This window comes from Copidosoma floridanum, unplaced genomic scaffold (genome assembly GCF_036245765.1).
Source record: "Copidosoma floridanum isolate Cflo_tuat_1 unplaced genomic scaffold, Cflo_Japanese_pri ptg000028l, whole genome shotgun sequence".
NCBI lineage: Eukaryota > Metazoa > Arthropoda > Insecta > Hymenoptera > Encyrtidae > Copidosoma > Copidosoma floridanum.
This window is the reverse complement of record NW_028321905.1, coordinates 5375303-5397994: the sequence shown is the minus strand read 5'-3', so window position 1 is coordinate 5397994 and position 22692 is coordinate 5375303. Positions and strand designations below refer to the sequence as shown.

Sequence of the window (22692 nt, the reverse complement as noted above, 5' to 3'; positions counted from 1 at the left end):
TATATATATATATATATATATATATATATATATATATATATATATATATATATATATATATTTGCGTTTTTAATAAACAATATTCAGTTGTATTACTCTTTACCACTGAAATTGGTGGGGTTGCATTTATTATTATGTTTTTATTTAGTATAACCATGAAAGAGTGCTTATTTATAAATTGCTATTTTTAATTGCATATTTATATTTAACTCTTTTATGTTAATACTCTATTATGGTGTTTTACAATGCGAAGTCAGATTTATTTATTTTTTTCTTTTTTTATCTCAAATCTTTCTTACAAAACTCGAGAACCGTGTACAAGTTTTGTGTATCATTAGAATGCTTATTTTGAACTATCTTAGACAACCGCAAAATCAAATTTTTCATTAGATTAAATTAGTTTATGTTATTGTAAATACACTTTTATTATGAAAGTAACGTACATAAAATTTTAATGCTCAAGAAAATACACAATATTGCATCTGCTATAACAGAAAAGCCACGATGTATGAGACTCAAGAGCTACGATGTACGGGATGCAACTTGGCCTAGCTTCAGAGGTTCGAAAAGGCTCGAGTACTCGGGTTATAAAGCCTCATACTCCCCACTCATGTGATTTGTGTGTGTATTCCGTCAACCGTTCTACGCATGATAGTATTGCTTGCGATGCTAGTCACCTGATGGACTAAACTCAGGGTTCTCTCCGATCACCGAGCCCATATTTTTCCTCTCTGTCTAAAATCAGTGTGGGGCAGTGTGGCTAGACGGGACGAGGCAGTTTGAGGGGAGGGGGGTGATAAAAACTTTGAAACTAACACGAAATAATGACCTACATGTGCTTTCGCATTAAGTTTGGTATCTTTACATCATTGTAAGTTATTGAACATAGCCGATATCGCTATTTTTAAGAGACTGTTAAAAAAGAAACTGAGTCACTCTGGTGTTAATCTCTTTGACAGCATCGACAGCATTGATGGCTGTGGAAACATTTAAGTGTATAAAAAAAGATATTCAGTATATTTCTATGTACACATGTGTCTTTATGATTACAGTCGAATTATTAAATATGTTCTTCATTGTAGTATCAATTATATTGAGTATTTTTTTAAATGTAGTAGTGTGTGCAACACTATAACTAAGCCCTGTGCAGTACTTAAGAGTCCTTTGTAATAGCTTGGATAGACTGACCACAAATGTTGAACAGAGTGGTCTTTGCTAAAAAAGCAAAAAGTATGTTATTAGGCAAAAATATCTATACATATTTCTAGGAGAACCTCAAAAGGGTTAATCAACATAAGAAATTTAGTTATAACAGTTACTTTTCTTTTCGATGTTATTGTAATACTTAACGAAACTACTATTTTGTGTAAAAAAATAGTATTAAACCTTTAAGTTAAAATAATTTTCTTGAAAATTAATAGTTGCTTTATTCGTATGTTATTTTCAGAACCTTCCATTCGACATACACAACAGATACAAGTTTACGTTAATTTTCACTCTTTTCATAAGTTCTGGAATGGCTATACCATTTTTGGCTGTTCGTCATCAGTTATTGAAATAAATAATGTAAGTAATTTTTATGACTTATAATATTATAAATTTATGTATACTTTCTTGCTCAACACAAAAGGTAGTAAGAATTTAATTATTAATTCTAACTAGTATTAGCACTTTTTGTCCGATGTAATGAAATATAAATTGAAAAACATCATTTTATATACGTAGTTCCAAAGTCTTTCAACATTTTTTAATACTAAACTTGCAATGTAAACTTAGTACATACTTGCAACTTTGCATAAAAAAAATCCAAATAGATGCTGTTGCATCGTCTCTAGAATGTATACAAATGTGTAATCAACAATCATGTGAAAATTATGAACATCAACAACTGGTAAAAGCTATACAACAATGTATTTTCCATAAAGCAGAGAGTAGGCGTTTTTAGGCTAGGCTAGTACAGCTTTTTTTGTTGCAGGAACCTCCCGTTACACTTAACTCTGCCTCTTGTAAGAAATCATTAAATCTCTTTAACTGCAATGAGTATTTTACTGTTATACAAAAAATGCATTTCTCTGTGTATTAGCAATCGTCTCAAAAACTACTGTACCAATCATTTTAAGATAGTGGCAGAAGTTTCATAACACGTAAAAATTAGCTATAGGATATAAAGAATTACTAGCAATGGTTTTAATACTTTGCCTAAGCTTATTGAATAATATTATCATTCGAACAAATATTTCAATTTCTTGAGTGGTTATCTAATACGAGTAGCTCGTACCTTATTTACATACTACAGTTAGAAGACTCCCCAACTAAAAAAAAGCTAACGCCGTTGCTTTTGAGTATTGCATTTCATCTAAAAAAAATTGACTTTTTTACAAGATAAACTATTATCTTGTTCTGGAGTTTTTTCTCGTTGATTAGTGTAACAATTTGTTTAACTTAAACACAATAACTAGGATCTTTATTAGTTCCTTCATACATTTATTAACAAAGCTGTTTCCTGCTTTGAAAATATTGATGGATATGCGACCATTATTAACAGTACTCATTTCAATTTGTTTTATACGACTAGTTCTCATTTCCGTCACGTTTATCATTAAGCAAATTTAAAAATTTATTATTAATCAAATCTAAAAAATAAGAGTCTCTGTTCTATAGTTATCAAAGTTATATTTCTATAGGCGCTTTATGCGCGAGAGTATATCAACGATTTCAGAGTTCTGACCTTGAGAAGTGGATTTTGCATATTACTGTATGTTCGAATTATTTTTGCATTTTTGTATGAATTTGAACTTCGTGCCAACTTAAACTGATATCGTGCACGATTAAAGCTAGAAGGCGCTACGGGACGGCGATTCGGAATCTGGTTTCACCGTGCAAGCAAAAGTGTGAGAGAGAGTGATTCGAGCAGGCATAGCGAGAGCATCCAGATAGTAGCACTTTGACCAGCCACTATTACGTAGTTCAGAAGCAGAGAGTTCGATCGAGTACCGTGCGTCCTTTTCAGGATCGACCAACACAGATTTTATCTCCAAGGAAGTAAAGATACCTTCCGTATAATTGAGCCTTTCACTGCGGGCACGTGCGTGTGTGCATTAGACACTGCGAACATCTATCGCGAAAATTGTACCGTCTTTTGCGTGAAGGAAAGTGTGGACTGTTGTGACTTTATTTTTATCTTGGTGTTATTTCGTGTGAAGGTGCGAGGCGTCACGAGTGTGGCAGTGTGGTCCCCCACCGTGATCCCTGTGATTGATGTACCGGGCCTTAACCTAGACCTCCATTGCTCGGGTTCCATAATCAGCAGCGTGTAGAAGCGACTAGGGTGAGTAAAGATTTTGCTTATTTTCTACAGCGTCGTGAGCTGATTTAGAAACGACGGTTGGTTGCAGTAATACTTGTCCTGCGGCGTGTTCGGTTTGGAACCGACGACTTGCAATATTTGAGGTAAGAGAGCTATCTTAGCGATTAATCTAAAGATCCTCGTGATTTTGCGTGTGGGAAAAATATATATCTTACTAATATATGAAGCAAAGTCACTCAAACCGTTAAAACCGCTAACCGCAAAAGCGGAAAGCTAAGCTAGAAACTTTGTTGATAACAATAGCGATAAATACGCTCAAAGTCTTCCTAAAATAAGCTCGATTTGTGCTTTAGTTCAGTAGGATCTGCTAAGTGGCGTTGAAGTAACATTGAAGCCACCCGCAATCATGATAGTGAAGACTGGTTATAAGATGCCCCATTGAGTTCGCGATTATTGTAATCGTTCATTGGCAGTACACCAAGAACAGAGTTGTTAATCGTGCAACTGAGCATCCTGGCTAACGTTGAAACTCTCACTTCATGGGCAAGCAAAATAAATCGGTTTTCACCCTGGATCGCCAAGATAACCCTGGAGACGGTGAAATACCAAGAGACGTGGCTAGCCAGATCACAACCTGCTCAAACGCCACAGAGTTTTGTAGCCGTTCAACCATGTGGCCTGGTGCCGTCAGAGAATTTTCTACTTCAAATACAAGCCAGAAAAGACAGCCCTGAAGAGTACGGGTGGCCACAACAGCCTCCATAGTGATCGTCCCAACGGCATACCTACAGAGAAAGTATTCTTCAAGCACACTTTCCTGACTAACGATGAGCGGTTGGTTATCAGTGAAGCGACCTAAAGACGCGATATTCTGAGTCAGTCATTCACTGGCAGACATCACGAGCGGAGTAGTTCGTCGCAAAGCTGGGAACCCCAGTGACCGGCGACCCTATATTACCTTCTTGACTCTAGGCATTCAACCAGTAATTACCGATCCTCTCCAAGGTCCATGCTGGGAGAACCTAACAGCTATGAAGGAAAAGTAAACTTGAGCCAACGAGACCATCTCCAATGGGCAAGCTACGCGAACCGGTTTTCCCGCCTTAGGTCACCAAAACAACTAAGTCCGCAAAAAAAAAAAAAGGTGCTTTAAACACCAACGTCTTTGATGTTCTACCAGGAGGATGTTCACCCTGAGGTATAGAAGTAATTTTGTTTGCGGGAAACCTGAGTCAAGAAAAAGTTTCCTTAAGATGCTCACCAGTCCTTTTTAGGGTCATCGGACGTCGAAGTACCTGGCCAAAAAATATATTCCAACCTAATAAAGTTGAAAAAATATACTTTAGGGCTTACAAAAGTGTTAACTATGCCAAAAGACGCGAAATGTAAAATTGGAAACAAAACTTCAAATGCATCTCATGAATAAAATTTTAGGCGTTAAGAAAATGACGCTGAATATTTATTGAGATTACAGCAGTATGAGAATCGATAACTAAAGAATTTATTAAGTAAGAGATCAGCTTTTTACTATAACCCTCATAATAATCTCTTGAATCTTTCAGATTTTTAAATAGGTACACTGTAAAAAATGCTGTAGTAAAATCACTAGCGGATAGTAACTTTTTTACTATCCTGAGCACAGTGATTATGATATCCGATAGAGAAAACTATGTCTTGAGCATCGTAATTTCACTAGCAATGTATTGATATTACTATCCGCTATTAAAATTAATATACTCAGCATAGATAACAGTGAGACCTATGCTCAGCATAATAATTTTACTAGCTGCATGATAAATACAATCGGCTATTAAAATTACAAGACAACGGAGATTCTACGTTCTGATAGTGAAAATACGTTGAACATCCCTCGGAAAAATACGAGATGATAGTAATATTGCGCTCCGATGGTAAAAGTACAGTGATCCAAATTACACGAGATAGTAAAAGTAATATCTAGTATTAAAGTTACATGCAGCTATTACTCTTAATGGGGGTAAGGGAATCTCGCATTGACTATATTAATTTACATGTATATTTCTACCTAATTTACGGTTCGTGCTTCGCGCTCTCGCGCTATAATCTATAATTGTGATAAGGATTAAAAGTAAATTTATCATCAGTGCTCTTACAAATTCGTAATCAGTAAGTATTAGGTATATTGTATACACAGCGATAGCATTCTGGAAAGTAAACTTTTTTCAGGTTATGTATCATTTCATGACATCGTGGGTATACACCTTAGTAGACAAATAGCTAAATATTTCGGATCTCTACAAATCATCACGTTTCTCAGTTATGTATGAAGATGTGTCTGTAATGTAAAGAAATAATAACATAACCCTTTTAGTGAAAATTAAACCATGAACAGTACGATAGTGCTTCTCATATCCAAGATATGACTTTTACGCTTGAAATAGTAAAATTACTACGCGATCGCAAAAAATTTCTGAATATTTCGGCTTCGCTGGAAATGACTATCTTGACATTTAATTTTACCATCCAGGAGAAACGTTTTACGAACCTATAGTAAAATCCCTATGCTGAGCATTGGTCTTTACTTTACCTATGCTGAGCATAGTGATTTTACTACAGCATTTCTTACAGTATAGAATATGTTTGTGTATTTTTGTTGCGATAAAACCTTGAGATCAAGCTCCAGGACTTTGTTGCGATGGTGATAAAGTTGTGAGATAAGAGAAAAATTTTTTTTTCTTATACATTTTTTGTGAGTTTTACACCTATACAGCCTTAAAAAATTGCCCTGTTTATAGATTATACGGGAGAAACTGCAAATCAACAGCCTTTTAAGGCCAACGATTATTTTATGGCATAAGAAATGCACGGTACTTCTCAGCATAAGTATATTTTTTCACGTTTTACTGCTTCTTACCTCACCAAATAAACTGTATGGATTCTGAACAAATACATTTTTAGTAAGAAGATTTTTGTTTTAAGAAGTGTGAGAAATAAATGTAAAATTTTTAACTAAAAGCATTTCTCATTACATGTAAACACAGTACGGTCTTTCATCTAGTGAGTCTCGGGCGAAGCCGAGACGGGGGGAGGCTGCTAGTGTGTGTGTGTGTATATATATATATGTATTCATAAAAAGTGACTTATGCGGACTTCAAGTGCTTCTAAAATATATATTAATAACATGGCAGAAATGTGCGGACGTCTGCATGATTCCACTTTTGTCCTCATAATTACCCTTACATACATGTAAGTCTCCACATAAGTCACGTCTGCATAATCATATAAATATATATATCTCCCTATATTATATAGTTGCATTGACAAAAGTAAGTCTCAGCCCCCCCCCTCAGCTCCCCGTCAGCTCCCCCACGATTTACGCAGTTATTTGCTTGTTTTAACGTCACTTTTGATCAAATTATATTCAAGTAACCTCCCCACGCTTCCCTTCAGCTCCCCCTCGCTCCCCCTCCACCTCCCCCCAAAAATACTTATTTATAGAATGTTTTACCATCATAAATATTAAATAATAAACGTAATTCAGTACCCAAGCCATACCTCGTTTTTAGGGTTTTTAAATTTTATTTTAGGGTCTCCCTCTGTCTATTCGCTCCCCCTTACTCACTATACGTTTCTGAAGTACCATTATTTGTTCAACTTGATTGAACTTTTACATTTCAAATCTCTTTCTGGTCCATGTTTACTTCACCCAAGTATAAAATTCTTGATTACCTTAAAGCTTTATTAACAAAAAAACAGAATTAAGGAGGAGGTATAATTTAATAGACAAACACAATTAAGCTTTTAAAACAATAATTCATTCTGTTAGCTCAATATTGTGACATTTTATGTGTCGTTTTAACCCATCTGTTCTTTTAAAACCCTTTCCACATTTTTAACATATTTGTTTTTCATGGTTTTTATGAATTAACATACGTCTGTTTAAATGTGACGATCTTCAAAGTTACATATTTTTGAATTACTGAAAAATTTCTTGCGAAACAATATTTTCAATTTTTGATTTATTCTCGGAATCAAATTTAAATAAAAGTTCTTTTTTCATTCTTACATCTTGATAAAGCAACGTATAATTGTCCGTGAGAAATAAAGGTTTTTTAATATACAATCCTAAAAAATCAAAACTCTGTTATTGTGATTTGTTGATAAATATAAAAAATGTTTACACAAAGGAAAACATTTATATATAAGATGAAAGGTAATGATGATAAGGTTCCAGTATTCAATGTTATTCTAGTAATATAAACTTTGCTTCCTTTTTTTTCTCTCGTTATTATTTCTGCTTCTGTATTATACTTAACAAATTTTGTTATTTTTAATCTTGTGCCATTACAAAGACCGTCTAATATACTTAAAGTTCTTATTAACACTACTATAGCATTTACTTTTAATTTTAATTTGTGCTGTGAAAGACCTTCTCCGATTTTATTTAAAAATTCTATTGGTAAATTAATATGTATGTTATCATATGTTTTATCAACTCCTTTGTAAGTCACGTATTCTGCTGTTGTGAACTAATCATCAGCCTGCATTGATAAATGCACAAGTAATGTCGTTATTTTGTCTACTCAATCTGTTAGTGGGGGGTTGGCGCGTGGAGCGTGCAGGGGGGCGTTAGCTCCACTGGTGCATATATATATATATAGTAGACAAAATAATGACATTACTCGTGCATTTATCAATGCAGGCTGATGATTAGTTCACAACAGCAGAATACGTGACTTACAAAGGAGTTGATAAAACATATGATAACATACATATTAATTTTCTAAAAGAATTTTTAAATCATATCACAGAAGGTCTTTAACAGCACCATTTAAAATTAATAATAAATGCTATAGTAGTGTTAATAAGAACCTTAAGTATTTCAAACGGTCTTTGTAATGGCACAAGATTATAAATAACAAAATTTTTTAAGTATAATACAGAAGCAGAAATAATAACGAGAGAAAAAAAAGGAAGCAAAGTTTATATTCCTAGAATAACATTAAATACTAGCACCTCATCATCATTACCTTTCGTCTTATATATATAACAGTTTCCCTTTGTATTAGCATTTTCTATATTTATTAACTAATCACAAGGACAGAGTTTTGATTCTTTAGGATTGTATATTAAAAAACCCTCACGGACAATTATACGTTGCTTTATCAAGATATAAGAATCAAAAAAAAATTTTCATTTAAATTGGAATCCGAGAAAAAATTAAAAATTGAAAATATTGTTTCGCAAGAAATTTTTCAGTAATTCAAAAATATATAACTTTGAAGATCGTCACATTTAAACAGACGTATGTTAATTCATAAAAACCATGAAAAACAAATATGAGGCATTTCACGTCAAATCGCACATGCTGCGCGCGAGACCACTTTTCATGCTTTGATTACAGTATCAAATTATTGAGGAAGATAAATCGGAGTAAGCATTTCCGACGTATTTTAACCTCAGCTTTTCAATGAAATTATTAAAATTACAAAAAAAAGTCAACATAACCTCAAAAAAATATAAAACATGTTATATCTTCAAAAGGGTGTATCGAATCTTTTTTTTTATTATCCAAAACGAAAGAGGAGGTTTTTTTTACGTTGGAATAGTGATTTTCAGAGTGTTCACTATTATATTATTCGAGAAATCTAACGTCAAAGTCTATGCTCTCGTGCCGCCGCGACGGACGGCCTGGCGGTGGACGTTCGCCGCATTCGTACCATATCTTACGTTTGAAAACAACGCAATATTCCTAATAAATGTTTTATAATAAAATAAAGTATTGACATGTTTACATAATAATAAACAATTTGTATTTATTTAAACTTTAATTTAAACTTTAATACTGTACATTATGCAATATATTATTGTATCGTATAAAAACAATTAAATATTTTTCTTTACCTTTGCAGTTTTCTTGAAAGTAGATTTTTTAATTTTTGGATTGGAAATTTTCGGAAATGTTTGAAATATTGAACTTAAAGATGTATGACGCAGCTTAAATGTGTTTTCATCAAGAGGGATAAATGCGTGATATCGAAGAGTTCCTGGTATCATTTTACCCTTACTTTTTATTAAAAAGACAACTTCTGAACCTTCAGTTGTACTTACCAAATTTTTTCAAAATTTAATAAACTCCACAAAGAATAGCAAATTCACAAAATACATTATTCAAGCAAACAAATCTCAGAATTATTTGATGCCGTAACCTTTATCACGATTAATAGAGTAATAAAATTTTGCTGCTGTAAATGAACTCAGAGGAGGAGAACCGCGCCTGATATCAACACTATTATTGATATGTCTAAATAATTATTGTAAAAAATAATACTGTATTAACATCAACTAATAATTTAAGGCTAAAGAAGCAGACTTCTCGGTTCGGTGGATCACAAATTGCTATATATAGCACGCATGCAGCGCCGCACCGCGCCCCACTGGCCAGGCCGTCCGTCGCGGTGGCACGAGAGCATAGACTTTGACGTTAGATTTCTCGAATAATATCATAGTGGACACTCTGAAAATCACTATACCAACGTAAAAAAACCTCCTCTTTCGTTTCAGATAATAAAAAAAAAGATTCGAGACACCCTTTTGAAGATATAACATGTTTTATATTTTTTTGAGGTTATGTTGACTTTTTTTGTAATTTTAATAATTTCATTGAAAAGCTAAGGTTAAAATACGTCGGAAATGCTTACTCCGATTTATCTTCCTCAATAATTTGGTACTGTAATTAAAGCATGAAAAGTGGTCTCGCGCGCAGCCTGTGCGATTTGACGTGAAATGCCTCATATGTTAAAAATGTGGAAAGGTTTTAAAAGAACAGATGGGTTAAAACGACACATAAAATGTCACAACATTAAGCTAACAAATTGTATTATTGTTTTAAAAGCTTAATTGCGTTTGTCTATTTAACTATACCTGCTCCTGAATTCTGTCTCTTTGCAAATAAAGTCCTCAGTTAATCAAAAATTTTATATTTGGGTAAAGTACACATGGACCAGAAAGAGATTTTGAATGTAAATGTTCAATCAAGTTGAACAAATAATGGTACTTCAGAAACGTATAGTGAGTAAGGGGGAGAGAATAGACAGCGGGGGACCTATGACGTGAAAAATCCTAAAAACGAGGTATGACTTAGGTACTAAATTACATTTATTTTTTAACATTTTAGATGGTTAACTATTCTATTAATAAGTATTTATCGGGCGGGAGCGAGGGGGATCTGAGGAGGAGCGGGGGGGAGGTTACCTGAATATAATTTGATCAAAAATGTTGCTATGTCTTTATTCAAAACTCGATTACTTCTTGTAATTTTATGGTTCTTAACATATTTATAATGCAAATATTTATTTGTTATTTGTTTAATTTATCCACAAAATATTTATCTTATTAATTAATTTTTTTAAGAAAATAATTTTTACAATCATTTCTATGAGTAAACACGTAATGTAAAATATTTTAAAGGTGTCAACATAACAAAATTTTTTATCTATTTTTGATACGTCTTGTGATGGAAAAATTTTATTTAAAGAAACTTTTGTTCAGAATTCATGTAACTGTGATGAAATAATATGCTGTAAAAAAGTTTTTAAAAAAATGGAGATAAAAAGTACCGTACGTTTCCTGGGGTATAAAGCAGTTTTTGGTCCCAAAAAAGGCCGTTGATTTGCACTTTTACACGTTATGACATACGAAAAAGGCTGCTTGTAAAAGCTGTTGAATTTCAGTACCGATAATGAATGTATGACATAGATTTTTTTTTCATCATAAAACTTTACCATTAAAGCAACAACGTTCTGGAGCCTCATGTCTCCATTTTTTAGCGGCACAATGAATACGAGTTCATAATTTATTTTTATTCTGCGTATTAAATAGCTGAAAGATTCACGTAATTAATTTCAGAATTTTAACTCACAGTTGATCTGTACTGTGGAATCTATAAGTGTATCTGTAACTTTATAGATTAATTATTAATTCGGCGAATATAACGTTGCTCTTTCAATCTGAATAAATGTTCTGCGTCAGTTTCTTGATACCTAAAATTTTATACATTTAAAGCATTTAAAGTTTTCTTTCCAATTCGCCCTCTTGCAACTCTAAGACACTGGTGAAAAATTCTGTGATACCTAAAAAAGCTGTTTTTTTCACACTTTCTTAAGTTGTTATCTATTTATTAGTCAAGTAATTGGACGTTAGATGGTCCTTCGAAGAACCAGTGGGCTAAACTCTTTCTTGATCGAAGTTTTCAGCAACGTGACTGATTGAATACCTTAAGTTTGTCGTCTCTGGCTGGCTGTTACAGTATCTGATTGGTTCCCAGCCTTGTGATGAACAACTCCACTCGTGATGTCTACCGGTGAATGACTGACTTGGTTAAAAAGTCGACGTCTTAATGTAGTGTGTCGCTGGACAAATTTTTATCAGAATTTGCTGTAAAAGCAGTTGCAAAAAATTTATTTGTTAGCAACATGATTTGACTGTAGATGATTCTACTAAAAATCAGTAAGATTGATGGTGGTTTAGTGATCATAAAGATTTAAGATACTATGGATAAAAGACCGATAATGGTAGCTTCAATCAGTCTTCATTATGTGTAACGGTAAAGAGACAATAATGTGTAAAAAGCATATGTAAAAAATCACAGAGGTACTTGCCCGAAAAGTCGCACTGGCCGGAAATCGAACCACGGTCTCCCGTGTGCCAATCCACGACGAAATTTTTAGGATAATTTTTTGCCTCGTTTCTATTCACAGAGAATACACGAAAAGATAAAATTAAAAAAAAAATTTTTTAATCATTTTATTAATTATATAGTGTTTCCGAAAAAAACGTCTAACAGGTTCTTTTTACTTGAGTTTAACATCCTAATATAAGATTCTAAAAAATACGTTTCAGTACTTTCAGAATCCCAGCTTTGATCACGAGTGGAAGGTGCTGCAGTCATTCTCGGAGCAAACATTTCAATTGTATGAAACATAATTTTTAATAAAATTATTCGTACAATTTTAAACAAATTTAAGACATTTTAATGTAAAAATACGTTATGTCATGTATTATTATAAAACTGTGAATATTCTATTGATACGATACTAAAGTCATATTGCTGTGTTGCATGATTGTTAAATAATATGACGAATATTTATGCCCAATCAGCTTTCTAGAAGAGACTCACCATTATTTATGGATTGATTTAGAATAAACATAGCAGCAGTTCTTGAATTGCTCGTCTTGCAAAGTTTCAACAATGTATTTTTAATTGAATAAAGTATTTTTTTTTTTTTTAAACACATTAAAATGTTGGTGTACTTGTTATTTTTTAATTTATTTACATGAATGATAGCTATATTTTGCTGTACAAAAATAATCGTTTTATTTTTTTCATATACTACGCATCTTGTTCATTATAAATGATGTGTTAATTTTCAGAACAGGAAAGGCTTTCTTAATTGCATAAAAAATGTATAGTCCTAGGGTAAAACCTGTACTCCCAACATCTCACGTAAGATTTGACTCGGGGAAAGAGTACAGCCACATCTTACCACATTTAACCAAGGAAAAAAAGGTCCAAAATTTTCCAAAAACGCCTTATACAAATTGTGAATGCCCCCTAACCCATCTACCTTACTTGAATTACTGATTACCACCACTTATACTCCAGTTAAGAAAAAATAGAAGACTTCATAAAACTAAAAGACAAATAATTTGTTAAGTTTGTGGTAAGAAACAATTATAAGTATTAACATCAATTTAATCAACATTTTTATAAGTCTATTCATCTATACTATAATAAGTAATAATTTCTCTTAAAAAAAAATGCAAAATTGTATTATTTCAAAATTTTTTATGTTTTTTCTATTATAAAAGTTGCTCCATTTTAATTAAACTGTATGTTGCTATCCGATAGTTTTAAACTTACATTATCTGTTACTTACTTTTTTGACAATGTATGATTTATATTCTCTATTTTTAATAATATTTAAAAAAATTGAACGTTACTCAAACACCGTCTATTTTTTAATTTCACTGTCTCACATAATGGCCATGAATATAAAAATGTTATTGTTTCTAATATTCCTCCACTTTTATTACCATATTTAACGTCAGAAGATTTTGTTTTCAAATCACTACCTAAATCAATTTGTTTGTTTCCAAATGGTTTATTATTGTTGCATTATTCATATCAACTTTAATCAAAGATTTCGAAGGCTTTGTTCGTGCGTTGAAGCTCCATCCCAAATAATGAGATATATTTTTTATTTTGTATTGTAGTTCCAAGAGTGGGATTTTTATATTGACTGCGAGCACATCTCGGGTGGCATCAATCTCTCTTTTGGAATGATTCTTTTTTAATGAACTAGAATTCTATTTTTATGTGGTAATTTATGGAATTAGTACTTATTACAAGATATTTCTTTCTATAATTAGCAAAACAATCGATAACCTTCTTTATGAATACAAATAAAAATATCTATCACTTTGTAATTATGTACAGCACTCAATATTAATATCGCAAATATATTTAATTATTAAGAAATGTATTGTACGAAATAACTATAGAATTGACTGCTTAAAAGTTCAGTTAATAAGCTAGAATGCATGGAGAAGTTGGAAAATAGCATCGATTTAAAAGAAAGTCTGTGAAACGTAGGACCCCGAGAAACATTCAGCCAACTTAATCTTGTGATGAGGAGGCGTTGAGCTCTAGCTGCGGGCATCTATGAATGCCTCAACAACTGTCCCTACCTAAGAAATAACTACAAGATTTTTTTAAATGCTTACTGGGGCCTAATATTGTCTTCTAGAATGTATTTTTGCAGGCTGATTAAGAATCCGATGTCAGATTACATGAATTGTATCACGTTATCTGTAAACCATGCCATTTTTTGCCAGAAATCCAATTTTTGAGCACAAAAACAGAAAATTAAGTATTTGTCGTTTAAACGATGCTGTAAGAAGAATTTGTGGTCCCTGATCATGAATCTGACATCAGATTACACGTGTTACGTCTTGTATTCCGAAAGTTGTACCACTTTCAGTTGGAAATTTAATTTTTGGCGTTAAACGGCATACTAAGTATTTATAATTTAAACTGTGCTCCAAAGGGTAGCATAGGTCCCTGATAACAAATCTGAGGTCAGATTTAACGGATTACATCGCGTATTTTGTAAATCGTTTCATATTTAGCTAATAACTGAACAATAATTTTTTTTTTCTGAGCCTAGTATCTAAAAACTTCTAATCCCTTAATATAATTGCCTAAATGTAAATTTTCCAACGTGTATTTATATTTTTTGCATAAATAATTTAAATGAAAAAAATTCGTGTCTTACAGTTGAAAATTAATTGTTTTCACACAAAAATCAGTGTTATGAATACCAATTACATTTATGAATCCAGAAAATATAACAATCAGTGTAAAAAAATGAAAACATTCAAGAATATGTAGCATAATATGTTGCATCTGATGTTGAATTTGTACTAAGGGACTAAAAATATCTCCTACAGAACAGAACAGATTTTTTGACAAAAAGTTGCATTTTTAGCCAAAAATGGCGTAATTTACTGATTACGAGACATAATTTGGGTAACCTGACGTCGAATATTTAATAATTGACCAAAAATAGCTCTTCTAAGACGGTTTTGATGATAAATACTTATATTGCCGTTTTTATGCTAAAAAGTTAAATTTCCGTATAAAAATGGTATACGCTCCACGAAACACGTGATGCCATCCGTGTAATCTGACATCAGATTTGTAATCAGCCACCTAAAAATTATACTGAATCATAGCATTCGGCCCGATTAACCATAAAAAAAATTTTAGTAGTACGTATTAATGTTGTAAGATGAGCGCTTTATAAGATTGTTTTGAGATTGCACGTGTAGTTCGAGTTTTGCGACGGTAGCTTGTTTCAAAAAAAGTAAGTTATACGTCACGCGATTGCATAAACAAGTTTACACAGCTCAACGTTTGAAGATCGCTGAGCATTCTCTTTAACAATTTTAGAACGGGACTCTGTATTTTGAAGTAATAAATATTAAGTATGTTACGTGATATGTCATACAATTAAGCTTCAAAACAAAAAATGTTCGCTAAAAACTTGAAAAGTAAAAAAGCTGTTGTCTTAAAATTTGGTACTTTAATTTATATCAGTGATGAAAATAATTTTTGAAGTTTCTAAGTTTGCAGATGTTTTTTTTTTCTATTATGAAATGTCGAACAATTACCTTTTTTCAACTTTAAACACTATTTGGGAGTCAAAATTGGCATATAAAATATCGCAAAGTGTCTCATTTTATAAATAAAAAAAAGTTTTATAATCGTTTTGTAGATAGTATGTACCGATTTATACACCAAAGATAAAATATTAATAAAAAAAAAACTGGAAGAAACACAATTTTTTTACTGATTTTAAAAAAAGAAAAAAATATATATACCGATGTTCTTATGCACTGAGTCAAATGTAAGGTTGTTTCTCTGTTTTATTATTATAATATGAAATGATAAAGTATAGCTATTTTAACCCGTAAACTAAAGGAAAAAATCCATAAATGCAGTTTACAAAACTCGAACTACACGTGCAATTTAAAAACAATCTTATTTAAAACACTCATCTTACAACATCAATTCGTACTACTGAATCCAAGAATGAGAACAATCAATTCTTGCCCTTCCATTAAGTGCTCTAAAGTAACTATAAAGGTTGGAGAGTGAGTTCTGTTTTGTCTTCTTAGCGAAAATAATACTTAATTTGGTGATTAATGAATTTTAAGCAAATGTAAGACTTAGTTCGGGACTGAGATTTTAGTTCTCTTATTAAATTATTATACTGTATTTGTTACTTGCAACTATTACATTTTTCAATTTTTAAATTCGTTTCCATAGGACTATCATGTAATCTTACATTTCTTACATTACATTTTATTGCTAGTGACTGAACATACTTTTGTTGATTTAATTTTATTGTTTTTTTCTTCATGGTAATCAATTTCAATCCTAATATAATCTTTTACTTCACCTATATCTTTAATTACAAATTTTTTCTTGAGTTTCGATTTTGTTTATTTTATTTTATTGAAATCTTAACTGCATATTAAAAAATCGTCAACAAAAATTAAAATGTGTATTTAACTTGATTTTATTTTTACATACAAACCAAAATTGTGATTACTTTATTTGATAATTTAAAAACGCTGTTTCAACATTAATTTGTTTGATGAATAAATTGTTTTTACAACAATAAGATAACAATATTTTTTATGTTTGCATCTTACTAACAAGCGAATATACATTTTTTACGTGCTCTGTTTGTTGAAAACCTCTGACTGCTAGCCTTACTTCAAATGTTTCTTTATTTTTCCTTTTAAATACCCACAAACAACACTTTTAAAAAAAGTATAAACCTAGCCAGTGGGAGTTTTATGGCAAAATTTGTTTGGTACCTGCACTAAGTTTGCTTATAACTATTTTCATTTTTCAAATTACGTTGTATGATGTGGATATCAAACTAATGTTTCATTTATTCTCTATACTTGAAGGTTATCCAATGATAATCTGCATTTTAATATGGTATTTGCTGACCATATTTATTATCTAAACGTACTGTTGCATGATTAATTTTCAAGTCTTTCAATTATTTTATTCTACAGTTACATCTATTATAAATTTTGATAATGTAGTTACTAATATAAAGAAATCGTGCATAAGTAAGTTGTAAAGTCTGTTGATGAACTGGCAAGTACTTTTTCACGTACTTGAATTAGAACGTCCGTGGATACAATTATGTTTGTGAATTTATATGCAATATTTAAAGAAGAAAAACAATCGTATCCATATCGTATGGTCATTACACGTTTCTTTATACGATGTTTTACGACATTATGTTCATATAATAAGGTCGGTACTATCACTGTCGAGTAATTAATTTATTTTGTTACGTATTGAACGGTTATTTGATTCTCTCTTATCGTACTCGATTTGCACGCTCCATGCATATTCCGAGTCTTGCTTTTATTGTTGATTTTCTTCGCTTGTTGCTGTAGCCTCTGCCTCTGCTATTTTCCTTGTATGTACTTCTGCCCCTGCTGTTACCTCTGTAGCTACCTTTTCCTCGCTGCATGTCTTTGGTTTGAGCACCTTATTGAAAGTTTGATGGATCTCATTTTTTCAGTTTCAGTTATTTTTCTTTCAGCAGCCTCAATTCCATTTACTGTTCGCTCAAACTCAACAAAATTCTGCTATTTCTTAAAAGTTTTTTATCTTCTTTTATTATTCTTTATTTATTTTATTACTTTTAACTTATTTTATTTTTCTTGATTAATCATGTGTAATGCTCTTCCAGAAATTTCTTTAGTATGAGTACTTCTCTTGTTATCTTCACGTTTCTTTTTCTCAAATCTTTTATATCTTTATCTAGACTTAATTTTACTTGTTTACTAGCCATGTACTCATTTCAGCTTTTGAACTTAATTTTTACTTCTAAAAAACTGGTTACCTAGTTTGTCCTTACCACAAAATTGACACTCTTACTATTAGTTATCGCTTGTGCTATTCAAGGTGGTAAATGAGTGGCCTCGGTGGTGATCGTTAGGCCAGTGAACTGTCCTGGTGACCTGAAACACACACACACACACACCCAAATATATATATATATTTATAGAAAAGTGTGCCACGGGCGCCAACCTCTTAAAGAAAAATAGTGTTAACAGAAATCGTTACTAAATAGAAAAAATAGAAATACTGTTTTATTAAAATATCTCTAAGTACAGAAAATACCTCTTCTTTACTATTTTTTTTACAAAAATCAATTTTCTTTAGTGATGGCATTTTCAAAAACCATAAATTAATTGCACGGTTAAAGTTCCGATAGAGTTGGATTAAATCTTAAAAAATCAAATAACATCAATCAAACAGAATCTGAAACTAAAGAATAAATTTGAAATGTTGTTTGGAAAGAAATATTTAAGTTATAATAAACCAATTGTGATATATTTTTTAATCAACTCAATTAACGCTTTTATAATGATCAAAATAAATTATGTGTATGATTTTTTTAATTACGTTATTTACTTTAAACTCTTTTTTCATATTTTAAAAAATAGTTGTTAAATTTATTAATGAAATATTAAACACATAAAAATCAAAAAAATTTAGAAATATTAACCAACTAATTGATATAGCCTCCTTTTTTGCGATACAGAAAAATCATTTTTGGGTTAAAATATCGTGAATTGCATTTTAGATCGATTTATAAAAATAAACGCCGGCTTACTGGCGTTTTGAAGATAGCCACCTATTTAGTCAACTTTTAGATTACTTCTTCTTCCTATGCACGGAGAGAGCTCTGATGCTATAGTAGTATGCGTATCTGTATACTACCGGAGTACAGTGCGTTACATAATACAGTAGCGCCCGTAGAACGCAACGGTAGTATCGAGAGTCTGCTACGGTAGTATAAAGACCTGTATACAACTGTAGATCGTGCAACCCACTACTAAAGCTTCTGCTTTATACTACAGTAGCACCCTTAAGGCGCTGCAGAAGTATCGAATCTCATGTACTAAGTTAACTCGGGACTAATACCAAATTGGTATGGCTCACGGACAAACGTAGTATACGTCGTCTGTACTACGCCACTATACCGTTATTTGGCGGCATAACCTTTAAGACCGAATTGCAAATGCAACACGTAGTTGCATAAGTACTGCTTTTTTAAGATCTTCATTTGTATTTTTATATCAGATTTTTTTTTTGAAGAGACGTTGTAATGTTGAATTTGTAAGCTTAAATATTTTGTTGTGAACGATAGTAAGTGAAAGAAAAAATTCAGACCTCCGATATGCTAAGATTATCCAAAAGAAGCATTGTAAGACCGTACATTTTTACTTTTTTACACAAATATGTTAGAACTGATTGAAAAGTCCTTTGTTGTCTAGTATTATTTCTTTTACCATAAAAAACTCTTATAAACCCAATACAAAAATGATAACTACGATAATCAAAGTAACTAAGATTTTTTGTTTGCATACTTTTAAATCTCAAAAATTTTGTAAGATACATTAACATAAACATTTCGATGGAATGGTGGCGATAGGTATCGGTATAAAAATATGTAACAGTTTCTAAAGTCAACGTGCTGAGTTATTGTAACAAACTTACTAAACATCTTCAACCAAGTTAAGATTTGTGCTTAATAGTTTACTCAAGGAAAAAAATACAATGATACGAGTCTATTATTTTTGGTATAGGTTAATTTTGCTAACAAAAAACATTTTCTAATACGTTCCATTGAATAAACCTCATCAGCATGGGCATTGTTTTAATGATCCTAAAGTTATAACAATAACTTGCAAACTTACTATTAACGGTATAGTGGCGTAGTACAGACGACGTATACTACGTTTGCTCGTGAGCCATAGTACTTGAGATTCGATACTTCTGCAGCGCCTCAAGGGTGCTACTTAAGCACTTACGCACTGTACTCCAGTAGTATGTAGATACGCATACTACCATAGCATCAGAGCTCTCTCCGTGTGTAAGCAAAACTTCTTGGGAAGGGTGAAAATCTACTTTAAAACTAGGTTTTATAAATATTTCAAGTAGGGAAAGTAGGTCAGGAAACAATGGGGAGGCTAAATAAATTTTGTGGAATACAAGTGTATCTAGTCGCAGTCTCATTCATGTGTTTGTATAATAGCCTATAGATAAAGTACTGATTAAGCTACCACTAGCTGTACCTAACAGTGTGCATAGGCAGCTCCTACTCCTTATTTTAAACAATCACTCAGCTGTATATAGTGATCTATTTTTTCCACACCGCCCAGGAGGTTAAACAGATCGATGTTATACTTATAAATATTGAGTATCCAAAACGTTAAATATAGGTATTACTTCAAATAAATATTAATAAGTATACAATTTGAGGTGCATTCACTTTTTTGTTTTTATTAATTGTTCCATACATTAAGTCTTAAATACATTCGTGCAATCGTACGTCATGATATGATCATATTTACATATTTTTTAAACCCAAGTGGTAAGTAAATAAAGAAACTGTTAAAGTCATCGCTAATAGCCCTACAAAACTACAAAGAGACAGAATACCCCGATATAAAATTCCATAATTAACCTCTAAAATCTAAACATAAGTAAGTGGCAACAGCAGCAACTGTAACTATACAACTCACTGCTGGTATTACATACAAATGTAATATTTAAATTTAGACTGTAAGTAGAACTTGGAGATACATATGTAGACTGCAATAAAGACCTTACAAACTCTTCATTATTCTTAAGCATTAAGATATTTGATGTAGTGTAAAAAAAAATTATGATGCTTACACATATGCACTTTAGTAAATTTTATTCCCGTATACTACATACACTATGGCAGCAGTCACGTAAATATATTATATAACATAGTTAAACCCACGTTCAGCCAGCAAACACGATTTAAAAAAAAAGACGATGTGCTCACTAAAAAAAACTAATTTTAGAAATGTCTATAAATGTTCACCAAAGCTTACTTAAGTAGGGAGAGAAGTTAAGGTCAGATAGCCAGTCAGTCTCTCCAGTCCTTCTCTCTCGTACTCTTGCAAAGTGAGTGCATTAAGAATTCCTGCAAAAAATGTTGTGTGCAAACATTGCCAGCAGTGGGTTTGTTATCCTGGGGGTTGTAAAAAAAACAATTTCAGTTCCAACGGCCCCAGGAAATAGTAAAATTTCGTCAAATTCCGTAAAAATTCTCATAACAGGTGATATTACAGATTTGTAAACTGTCAGTCATAAGTGTACAGCATGTCGTTGGGCTTATGCTCCTACGTTGTCGAACTCCCGTGGTTATGCTAGCTTGATGTTAAGCTAGCCCTTACTTGATTTTAAGCTCCCTGATGTCCCCAGTTAACAATTTGGTTTTGACTTTGTTATGTACTGACAGTCATCGGCAAATTGTGAATGTAATTTTACTAAGGTGTACTAACCGTGAGACAGTCATCAGCGCTCTATTTTAGTTATTTATTTTAGCTGTCATTTTGAGTGCGACATTGCACAATGATGAAACTCAATTATGAGTGAAAATACAGTTCATGTTTACGACAAACACTAAAGTTATTTATTTCAATGTATTAATAGTACACTCATTACCTAATCTAATCTAATAATTAAATATAATTTTTATTGATAAGGAAATTTTTTTTTTACAGGTAAAGGTTTTCTGCAATCATCAGCTATCCTACAAATTCAATGATCTACTTAAACTTGAGAATAAAAATGAGAGGAATAGAACTAAAATAAACAGAATATTTCTTAAAAATCTCAAATGTAACCACAAATTATAAAATTATACATGATTCTTAATAAAGTTATTTCACATAGTTGAGTTTTAAAATGAATTATAAATGATTTCTGTGTCAAGTTACTGCTAAAATAAGAACTAAAGGTAGAGTATTAAGTAAGTGAACAATAAAACTTTAATATAAAGAGTTGGGTGAATATCTATTTTGTCAAATCTCACAACAATACAAGTGTATCTTCAAGGTCTTTTTATCATAAAAAAAAAAAATTGCTTCAATACTACTTGTAAACAAAGTCTTGGAAAATTTACTGGAAAGAAATAGAATATATATGTATATTAGAGGGGCTTTGCCGCCCTGCGTGATACGCGCACCAACCTCCCAAGTTTTGAATCAGTTTAATACTTTAGTTTCTCAGTTTGCTTTTTGGATTTAAAAAGAATAACAAAATCTTCATAAAGTAGTTGAAGAGTAAAAACAGAAGTAGTGTAAATTTGATAAATTTCTTTTTATAAATTTTCAAGACATTTTTTGGCCTCGTTTCTAATCGCAGTAAATATCCGAAAAGATAATATTGTAAAAATATTTTTAATCATTTTAATAATTACATAGTGTTTCCGGAAATAAGGTCTAATAGGTTCTTTTTATTTCACTATAACATCCTTATATGAGATTCTAAGTAGGCCTAATATTAAGTACAGGTAAAAACATTCAAAGATGTAATAAAAATGAAAAAATGGTGGTTTTACTCTCTGGCCGTTATAAATCTTACCTCTTATTTTATACAGAAAACATTTTTCTTTAACTCCGGCGTTTTAAATGACTATTAATAAATCTGAAGGTCAAAGTTTTAATCATATTATATTATTTTTGAAAAAAATTACTGTTTTCGCATGATTAATTATACATTACGCTATCAAAATAAAAAATGAAAATGAAATTTATTTTCAAATAGAACGTGATGATAATTCAGAAATAGAAAATACAGTTTGGAAAGAAATTTTTAACGTTAATTAATCTAAAGTAGATAAAAAAAAATTTAATCTCTTTGCATTAGCAAAAGTATACGATTGTCTGAAATATTCTTGCACAGTTCATTTAAATAATAA

The 22692-nt window shown here is 31.6% G+C and overlaps 1 long non-coding RNA gene across 1 annotated transcript in view; it reads left to right on the top strand.

The window, feature by feature from the left end:
* LOC106645209 (cytochrome c oxidase subunit 7C, mitochondrial) overlaps nucleotides 1-21669 on the top strand; it is a 91281-nt gene extending 69612 nt beyond the window's left edge. The window contains exons 2-3 of the long non-coding RNA XR_016293312.1: nucleotides 1448-1566; nucleotides 21494-21669. This is a non-coding gene — a long non-coding RNA (cytochrome c oxidase subunit 7C, mitochondrial). The remainder of the gene's footprint in view (nucleotides 1-1447; nucleotides 1567-21493) is intronic.
* Nucleotides 21670-22692: the final 1023 nt, after the last annotated feature.